Here is a 10,640-nt window from a genome sequence, read left to right on the forward strand (position 1 = left end):
CGCGGATGTATCTTGCGAGATGTTGCTGTGGCCAAGTTTAAAATGGGTGTTGCCTGTGTTCTCCTCTAGGATTTGGGTGGATTCTTGTCTCACATTTAGATCTTTCATCCTTTTTGAGTTTATCTTTGTGTGTGGTGTCAGAGAATGATCTAGTTTCCTTCTTCTGCATGTGGATGTCCAATGTTTTCAGGACCATTTATTGAGGAGACTGTCTTTTTTCCAGGGATAGTCTTTCCTGCTTTCTCGAATATTAGTTGACCATAAAGTTGAGGGTCCACTTCTGGATTCACTATTCGGTTCCGTTGATCTTTGTGTCTGTTTTTGTGCCACTACCACACTGTCTTGATGGCCACGGTTGTGTAGTACAACCTGAAATCTGGCATTGTGATGCCCCCAGCTGTGGTCTTCATTTTGAATAGTCCCCGGGCTATTTGGTGTCTTTTCCGGTTCCACACTAATCTTAAGATGGTTTGTTCCAACTCTCTGAAGAAAGTCTATGGTATTTTGATAGGGATTGAATGAAATATGTAAATTTCCCTGGGTATCATCTACATTTTCACAATATTAATTCTTCCAATTCATGAGCACGGAAAATTTTTCCATATCTTGATGCCTTCCTCAATTTCTTTCAGGAGCGTTCTGTGGTGTTTAGGGTAGAAATCCTTTACCTTTGGTTAGGTTATTCCTAGGTAGCTTATGTTTTTGGGTGCAATTGTAAATGGGATTGAATCCTTAAATTTCTAGGCTCTTCTAACAACGAATGTCAACTGCTCTACCAATGTCTATTAATGTCCTTGGATCTGTTGTGGAAACAACACGAGAAACATGTGGACAAGTTTTCGACACCTATCCTGTAAAACAATCGAAATTATTGAACATCTTCCGTCGTAGAAAATTTCAAGAACCATAGGAGATATCAGAAGGTAAGATGAAAGTTCATTCATTAAATCGCCTCAAGAAATCTTGTCCTAGGTGCACCTGGGTGTTTCTGTCAGCTAAGTTTCTGCCTCCTGGTTTTCAGCTCTGGTCATGACCTCAAGGTCATCAGATTCACCCATATTCAGCATGGAGCCTGCTTCGTATACTCTCTTTCTTTCCCTCTGCCCTTCTCCTCCTTGCACTTGCTCTTTTGCTCTCTCCACACACGCAACACAGAATCATTAGTCAGTTTTGCTCGGGGTGCCATAGTAAAGACAAACCTCCTAAGCTGTATTCTTTGTTTCATGTGTCCACATCTTAATTTAAAAGGTCAGTCATTTTTGTGGCCAAAATAGTGAAATTGCATTGAGACCGCTAATTTGGTCAGATTTAATGGAAGGGATTGTGAAACTAACATTTGGAAAAGCTAGTCCATGTTAATATTAGCAAAATGTTCTCTGTTTTTACATTTTTTAATTGGAGTTCAATTTGCCAGCATATAGCATAACACCCAGAGCTCATCCCGGCAAGTGCCCCATCAGTGTCTATTACCGGGTCGCCCCAACCGCCTGCCCACCTCCCCTTCCACTACCCCTTGTTCAGTTCGCAGAGTTCACTGTGTCTTTTTGTTTTGTCACCCTCACTGATAGTTTCCCTCATTTTCTCCATTCCCTCTATTCCCTTTCACTAATTTTTATATTCCCCAAATGAATGAGACCATATCAAGTTTGTCAAGTTTTTAATAGTTCCCTGGTTAATCGGGGTCTTTTCCCTTTCCACAGAAATCTTACGATGGTTTGTTCCAACTCTCTGAAGAAAGTCTGTGGTATTTTTGTAGAGATCGCATGAAATGTGTATATTGCCCTGGTAACATCAACATTTTCACAATATTACTTCTTCCAACCCAGGAGCACAGAATATTTTTCCACCTCTTTGTGCCTTCTTCAATTTCTTTCAAAGTGTTCTCTAATTTTTAGGTTATAGATCCTTTACCTCTTTGGTTAGTTTTATTCATTGGTATATTATGCTTTTGGGTGCAATTGTAAATGGGATTGTTTCTGTAATTTCTTTTTCTTCAGTCTTATTGTTAGTGTCACATGCCTGGTTCTTGATGTGCAGAATCCTTTTCTGCATGAAAGAAAGTCCTTGGATCTTTTGGAGTTTTAATTTGAGGATTCCAGTGTTCAGTATGTTAGGAGAAATCCACCAGTGTAGCTGACGCGATAAGTTCACAATCTCATGTAGGAAACTGCATCCTTGGGATGGCCAGCCCCAGGCTTATTGCCGACCAAGCAAATAGTTCATTTTTGCCTGCATTCTTCCATGAGGATACAACTAGAATGAGTTCTGATGTGGCGGGAGGCTAAACTCCATATCTACCCATCTTAGGATTTCCGGGGGGACTCATTACCAAGAGGATATCATCAAAAGAAAAAATTTATAAAGGTTTGCAGTGCACATCACACCGAAGAAATCAAAAACAAGGAGGAACTCAAAGCAGCAGCTTAAAACTGTGGGCTTTATAGCATCTTCAGCAAAGAACAATAATACGTTTGTAGAAAGAATGATAACCTAAAGAAAAGCAGTTTTAGGCTATCAAGGGCAGCAAACTGGAAAGGTAAATATATGGGAAGACATTAACACTAAGATTTGTTTCTGGATTCCTCTTCCCAAAAATATATATATATGTATATTTTGGGGTGGCATACCCCGGCTTCCTTCACAAGGCTTTATACCTGGCTCTAAGGAATCCCTGCTGAGCCAAGCTCTAGTTATTGGTATTTGAGTTAAATTACAGTTATAGGTGGAATGGGTGCATGAGTCATTTCATTAGAATGTTTTCAAAAGATGTGCCCTTAGTCTCTTCTTTGACCAAAAGTGTGTGCAGAAGTCCCATCCTCTAAGGGATTGTACAGAATGTCTGGAGCTCTGTAGAGTTGGTTTTTTTCCCCCCTCCTGAGGAAAGCAAGATTACTCTTTAACAGTTAAAAGCATTGTTCCTATTAGGGATAATGTAACACCACGTCATCCTTCCTATAGTACAATCATTATGCATACGCTATAAAACAGACTCTGCATGGTGACTAATTTTGGAATAAAACCATAGACTAAATCACAGCATATATAAATCATTTCTATCTCAACTGCTCACCTTAAACCTGAACAAATTTTCTGGAAGCATGTTAATTTTCCTATGATACTCCTTAATATTTCTGCAGAGCTGGTTTGGTGGTCACATATTCTTGCAGTTTCTGCCTATCTTGGAAGCTCTTTATCTCTCCTTCTATTCTGAACGAGAGCCTTGCTGGATAGAGTTTTCTTGCCTGCATGTTCTTCTCATCTAGGACCCTGAATCAATCCCGCCAGCCCTTTCTGGCCTCCCAGGTCTCTGAGGAGAGGTCTGCTATTAATGTAATAATTCTCCCCATATTCATTAAGAATCTGCTGTCTCTAACTACTTTACGGATTTTCTCTTTTTCTATGGAATTTGCAAGTTTCACTATTAAGTGTCGAGGTATTGAACAGTTGTTATTGATTTGGGAGGAGGACTACTCTATCTCCTGGGTCTGAATACCTGTTCCCCTCCTCAAATTAGGGAAGTTCTCAGCTTGGATTTGTTCAAATATGCTTTCTGGCCCTCTGTCCTTCTGGGTGCTCTCTGGAACCCCAGTGATACGTAATTCTACCTTCTGAAGCTGTCATGTATTCCCTTAACCTTTCCTCGTGGTCCCTTTCATTGTTTTTCTCTGTTTTCCTCAGCTTCCTTCCTTGCCATCAAGGAGTCTTAGTGTTGCTCATTCTTTCTTCCAGCACCTTATGCCTTGCCATTAGGACCCCCAATTTGGATTGCACCTCATTTAATTGATTTTTAACTTCAGCCTGATGAGATCTTAATTCTGCAGTCATGAAGCCTCCGCCTGCCCCGGGGGCAGGCAGGACTGCGGCCGTGTCCCCTGCACCCTGGGCTCCGGGGCCTTTGCTGCTGGCATCGCCCTCCCGGGGCCGCAGTGGGCGCCCGAAGGCAGCAGGCGCAGCGCCCCGCCTGCCCCCCCCCGCTTCTCCCCGAGGCCCCGCCGGCTGCGGCTCCAGTGCTATCCCGAGCTCTCCCCCTTCCTGTTTTGTCTTGTTAGAGGCCGCTCCCCCCCCCACCCGCCTCTTTCTTTCTTTGTATCCACCTTCTACCTTGTTAGAAGGGAAAACCCTTCTCTTTAACTCTCAGCTCGCATTGGTAGGTGTCCAGGATGACTGGAAATTTATCTAGGTGAGTTGGCGGATCGGGTGAGTTGAGGACTCTACTCTCCGGCCTTCTTCCCCGTTGTCTCCATTTTGTTTTAAAGCCCTTTCTGCGGATCCCTGGGTGGCTCAGCTGTTTGGCGCCTGTGTTTGGCCCAGGGCATGATCCTGGAGTCCCAGGATCGAGTCCCACGTTGGGCTCCCGGCATGGAGCTTGCTTCTCCCTCCTCCTGTGTCTCTGCCTCTCTCTCTCTCTCTCTCTCTCAGTCTATCATAAATAAACAAATCTTTAAAAAAAAAAAGCCATTTGCACATGATCTACCAGTGTGTTGTGGTCCCTGTAAGGGCTCCCTTTCCATTTCCATGTATGTTTATGAGTGAGTTCTGCAATTTTGGGTTTAGCTCCACTGACAGCAGGAGAGGAGTTACTATTCCAGCAGCATCGTTTTCAACTCATGAATGAAATGGAAAGTCATTTCCCTGTCTGTCTGGAACTTGTAATTACCTGATTATTTAATTAGTTTCCTTTATATTTATTTCATTTTGCATGACTCTATTATGGTCCTGCCTTTCTTTTCTTTTTTTTTTTTAAATTTTTATTTATTTAGGATAGTCACACACAGAGAGAGAGAGAGAGAGAGAGAGGCAGAGGGAGAAGCAGGCTCCATGCACCGGGAGCCCGACGTGGGATTCGATCCCGGATATCCAGGATCGCGCCCTGGGCCAAAGGCAGGCGCCAAACCACTGCGCCACCCAGGGATCCCTGCTCCTGCCTTTCTTTATGGTAGTGCATTTTCAGGATATCCCTATGCGTAAAAAAAAAAAAAAAATCATTATTCTAGTTTGCTTGTGTCCCATTCATAGGTCAAAAGTTCTAAGCCATATTCCTACTGTTTTCTGTGTGAATATTTCAATTTAGAAGGTGAGACATAATTTGATGGCCAGAATAGTAAAAATGCATTTTCCAATCAAGTTCAGTTAATTTTTCAAGATTTAATTAGTTAATTAACTAATCAATTTATTAAAGAGGGAGAGAAAGAGAAAGGGATAGAGGGAGAAAACATGAGCGGGGTGAGGGTTAGGAGGAGGAGTAGGCTCCCCATGTGGAGGGACGCCAACATGTAGCTGAACCCCAACCATGGGATTAGGTCCTGACCCCAGGGCGTACAATTAAGTGACTGATACTACTGGCACCCTACAACTCAAATGTGATTATGGTTAATGATTCTTAGAGTAAAGCTAATATTTGGACGTTACTCTATTGCTCAACTTTAGCAAAAATAAATCTTCTATTGTTTTTATTCAATAGATGTTATTACCTAGTAAAAACTGATCTTTATTGCTCTGAATGACTTTAGGAAACCAGATGGAACATCATGTTTGAGACCATGGTGCCCAAAGGAAGTGAAAGGATACCTGGAGGAAGTTGTTTGTCCTGAAGGATGTGTCTCTCCAGTCCATTCAGGATGGTGACTACAACATTCCCCAGCCAAGCAGGAGACACCGTTGATGAGGGAAAGTACCCCATCACTGTCTTTATAAGCAGCTTTGGTGTCGCCAATGGTAAACATCCTCTCAGATAAGCTAATGCATGGCAAGAGGCAAGCACTCAGCACCCTTGCCACCAGGAAGATTATGTATTTCATCCCAAATGGACGCTGTCTGATGTTCATCAGAATTTGTGTGGAAAGCAACCGAGAAAGCAACATTCGTTCCTCAAAGATACTGAGCTCACCTTGACAGCATTAACTTGCACTTCTCCTCTGATGTTCTGGAATACTCTCATGATGAAGGTATTATAAAGTGCTTCTAGAAGGACACAGAGTACCCGTCAGCACATTGGTCATGCTGCTCAAGAATAATTCAGGTAGTGGTGCCTGAGTTGTTCAGTCAGCTAAGAGTCTGCCTTTGGTTCAGGTCACGGTGTCTGGGACCTGAAATGGAGCCTGATGTGGGGCTCCCTGCTCAGCAAAGGGTGTGTTTCTTTCTCTCCCTCTGCCCCTCTTGCCTCTTCTGCCCTCTCTCTCTCAAATACATAAATAATTTCTTGAAGAAAATAAAAGGCTAATTTGGGGACTGTCGATCAGTATGAATGAAGGCTAGTGAACATGATGGCATTTGGTAACTAAGCATGGGCTGAGCTACCACTGTTGGGCCATTCACGGGGTTAGGGCTGGAAAATATGGTGTGTTAGGAGTTTATTTTGGAGAATGATGAGAGAAGCCATGGTGCAGTGTCAGTGGGACAATGTTGGGGGAAAACTCTCTTATTCTTTCTCTCTCCTTCTCCCTTTCTCTGTATTTCTGTGTCCATAGCTGTCTCTCATTCTCTCTCTCTCTCTCTCTCTCTCTCTCTCAATTCTCTCTCTGTGTCACACACATGCACACACAACTCTGTCACACTCATAGGTTTAAACAAGTCACTCCACCCTAAGAGTCATGCACTCACAACCATACCAAATAGTGAACACACCAGCTCCTAGTATTGTAGAAATGTAGGCATGTTTTCTCACCTGGGAAAGCTGCCTATCTCACACCCCCAAGCCTCAGGAACATGGAACCGGGTGGCTGTCCAGAAGAGAACAGCAGGTTGCTGCATCTGCCGTACTATTTAGATTTTTTTTTTTTTTCTGCAAGAGAGTGGTTCCAGAATACGTACCACTTTCGCTGGTTTCTGAGATGTCTGCACTTACACAAAAGAGTAAACCATGAGGGTCAGGTCATGTGTGTCCTTTGTCATTGGTTCTCCTAGTGAGTATTCAACACCACATGAGCAACAATAGTAAAACGATAGGCCTCCAAAGGAAGCACAGGTTGCACCTATGAAAAAGCAGGAGCTATTCCTGGGGGATGGATCTCTCCTTCACTGAAGGAGCCACACGAAATTCTTGAGGAAAAACTGCATGTGAGAGAAAGGTCCCTTACTACACAGTTTAAAACATCCCCTCCAAACCCCACGAAAATGGTCCTTACTCCTAAAAAATACACTGTTCCTTGTCATATCTGAATTCGCTCCAAAAAGAGGAAAAAAGGACCATTTCTAATTCAGGAAAATGGGTGAGCATTCCATAGAAGAAGTTGGAAACTCATTCACTGACTTTTTTGTGGAAAAACTCCTGCACCACACACTTGGCAAGATTTAGGAGGACACAAAATAACTGTCAATGCATTCATTGGATGTGGTGCTCAGGAATTACTGAGCGATCACTGTTTATATGGATACAGGGCAAGACTATTGTAGTGAGTGATCAATAAGTATCATATGAGGGTCTGGGGTCCATCCTCCTTGGTGGATGAGGAAAACCTTCAGCTCAGGCCAAGGCCCCAGTGTCCTGCAATCCATCCCCTCCTTGGGGCCTTGTTCAGCCCAGAATGTGCTTCTCCCTTTCCCTCTGCCTTTCTCCCTTGCTTATGCTCTCTCTCTCTCTCTCTCTGAAATAAATAAAATCTTCCCCAGAAAGTCAACAGCAACTTCAAGTAGCCTGACATAATCAGGGCACAAATAGAACTGATCTGCACATAGATTCCAATGATGACTTCCCATCGCTCATGCAGCTTGTTGTGAAACCCAACTAAAAACTCCCACCTTCTGGACATCTGGCAAAATCATTTCTGTCTCTGTAGGTCCACATATGCTGTCCTCTCTTTTGTAAGTTTTTCAACCTGATTTTACCCCTTTTCTTGGTAGGTTTGATTCAATGCTAGACAATTATTCTCTTTTGTTCTATTTAGTCTAGTGCTCTATTTTATTTATTCACTAACAGGTTTTTTTTTTAAGGTTTATGTATTCATGAGAGACATAGAGGCAGAGACATAGGCAGAGGGTGAATCAGGCTCCCTGTGGGGAACCCGATGCAGAACTCGATCCCAGGCCCATGGGACCATAACCTGAGCCAAAGGCAGACGCTCAACCACTGAGCCACCCAGGTGCACCGGTAATCAGTTTGGTGAAAATATTCCATCCGGGAGAGGTTTAAATACTCAAAGTATACCATTTACCAATAGCCATAGCTGTGAAGCAGAGTAGGAGGGACAGGTTTCTCATTATGCATTAAAAAAATCACGGAGATCAAACGTACAGCATAGGGAATATGATCAGTGGAATTGTAATAGTGCTCTATGGGGACACATGGTATCTACACTTGTGGTGAGCACAGTATTACCCTATACAAGTATCGAATCCATATGTGGTACACCTGAGACTAATGTAACCTTGTGTACCATCTCGATTTCAATTTAAAAAAACAGTAGTAATGTGGGCACAAGGCTCATTCCTTTAGTTGGGCATCTACTTTGGGCTCATATCATGATCCCAGGGTCCTTGGATACATAATATTATGTATTTGTCAAAACAGTCAGATGCATAACACAGAGCAGTCCTTAATATATGTGGTCAACTTCATTGATAATAATGTCTCTACACTGGTTTGTTCTTTGTGATAAAAATTCCACACTAATGCAGGCATGTATGATCGTGGAAAATATGTGCCAAGGGATAGGGTGATATGGAAATTTTTATATTATATGCTGCCTTATGACACCAGTCTAATCCTAATCTCAATAATAAGGTCTCCTTATTAAAACATAATCAGTGATTTTATGTTGTTAATACTGTACACAGACTAGTGTCCAAATGTTAGCTTCACAACCCCTACCTTTTAATTTGACCAAATTTGAGTGGTAAAAGCAGTTTTACTATTTTGGCATAAACTACTGACTGACCATTTAAATTATGAATTTCACATATAAAATGTAAATAATATAGATTTGTATTTTTGTGTTTAGTATGGTATCCTGAGCACAGTAAAAGAATGATTCTTTTTTTTTTTTTTTTTGTAAAGAAAGCAAAAGAGAAAGTGTAAGGGGGAGAGCAGTAGAGGAAAAGGGAGAGAGAATACTAAGCAGGCTCCATCCTAAGCATGGAGTCCAACCTAGGATAATCTGATGACCTGAGGTATGAACTCTGAGATGAAACCAGGAGGCAGTCACATACCTGAATGAACCAAACCTGTGCCCCTGGAATAAGTTTTCTTGAATCAACTAAAGGAATGAATTTCCTGGTTACTTTCAATCGACTCCTTTGCTGGTTGTATTTTGGTTTTTCCTCAAGCGTGAAGTAGTTTGGTCCAGTTTTGTATCCACAGAGATCCATAAACATTTTTCACCTAAGGTTTTTGATTGTAGACACTGGAAAACTCGTTACCATAGAAAGAGCTGTGGACATCTTGCTGTCAGAAGACCAAGTGGAAATTTTGAAACTTGACACGCACTATCCAGGATGAAAATTCACTGGATAGGCTCAGCAATCTGATGAAGAAACAAAGTAGACAGTGGACGTGTAAACAGAACAAGAGAAATCGTACTATCATGAGAGGAGTGCGAAAAGACTGAACAAAAATTGATAGGAACTTAAACATGCATGCCTAGGATACATCAAAAGTGCTAAGTTCCACAGCATGGAGTTCCTGTAGGAAAGCAGTTGGTGGGGATCCCTGGGTGGCGCAGCGGTTTAGCGCCTGCCTTTGGCCCAGGGCGCGATCCTGGAGACCCGGGATCGAATCCCGCGTCGGGCTCCCGGTGCATGGAGCCTGCTTCTCCCTCTGCCTATGTCACTGCCTCTCTCTCTCTGTGTGTGTGTGACTATCATAAATAAATAAAAATTAAAAAAAAAACAGTTGGTGTAGAAGAAGGTATGGGGGCAAAATGGCTGAAAATTTCACAAATATGTGACTCAGATCTACAAAGCTCTGAAAACCCTCCTCCTGACACATTGTAACCAATCTGTTGGCAAAGAGGAAGAAAAACCTTGAAAGCAGAGGAAAAGGACACGTTCAACCTAACAGAATACGAATTCCAAGGCCCGTGACTTCTCAGAAAACAGAGGTCAGAAGACACTGCAATGGTGACACAAAGTATAGAAGGAAAACACCTCTGAGCCTAGGATGTTATGTTCAGGAAAGATAGCTTTAAAGAATGAAGGCAAAAGGTGAATGAAAATGAAAACAAGACAAAGTCGGCAAACAGGTGGTAAACAACTGGAAGAATCAGTCATTGAGCCTGATTTATTTATTTTCATTAAAAAAATTTTTATTGCAGTTCATGTTTATTATTTTTAATATAGTTTGATTGAGGGAAGGCCAATTTGGATATGAATGGGCTGAGGAAGAGGGAGGCAGAGAATCCTAGGAAGGTTTCATGCCCAGTGAGGAATCCCACGAGGGGCTGGATCTCAGGCTCCTGAGAGAATGTGCTGAGCTGAAATCAAGAGTCAGATGCTTCCCTGAATGAGCCACCCAGTTCCCCTCAGTAGGTAACTTGGACATTAAATGATGAGCAAGAACCTTCTACCGAATGGAGTGAAATGACACAGGGAGATGCTTGGAACCTCAGGAACATAAGAACCTCAAAAGGGGTGTTTTTCTGGGTAAATGAGGTGTCCTGCTTTTCTGTCCTTCCAAATTTTGTATGGCTTTTGAGGGCAACAAGGAG

At 42.4% G+C, this 10,640-nt stretch overlaps 1 long non-coding RNA gene across 2 annotated transcripts; it reads left to right on the forward strand.

Annotated features, from left to right (window-relative positions):
* The first annotated feature begins 765 nt into the window (after positions 1–765).
* LOC119877594 lies at positions 766–10,226 on the forward strand. Of its 2 annotated transcripts, none has more exons than XR_005379322.1 (3): positions 766–923; positions 5,511–5,945; positions 8,993–10,226. It is a non-coding gene; the product is annotated as an uncharacterized LOC119877594 (long non-coding RNA). The 2 variants fall into 2 exon arrangements; XR_005379321.1 differs by having other exon boundaries at positions 9,336–10,223.
* The last annotated feature ends 414 nt before the right edge of the window (positions 10,227–10,640 follow it).

This window comes from Canis lupus, chromosome 26 (genome assembly GCF_011100685.1).
Source record: "Canis lupus familiaris isolate Mischka breed German Shepherd chromosome 26, alternate assembly UU_Cfam_GSD_1.0, whole genome shotgun sequence".
Lineage (NCBI taxonomy): Eukaryota > Metazoa > Chordata > Mammalia > Carnivora > Canidae > Canis > Canis lupus.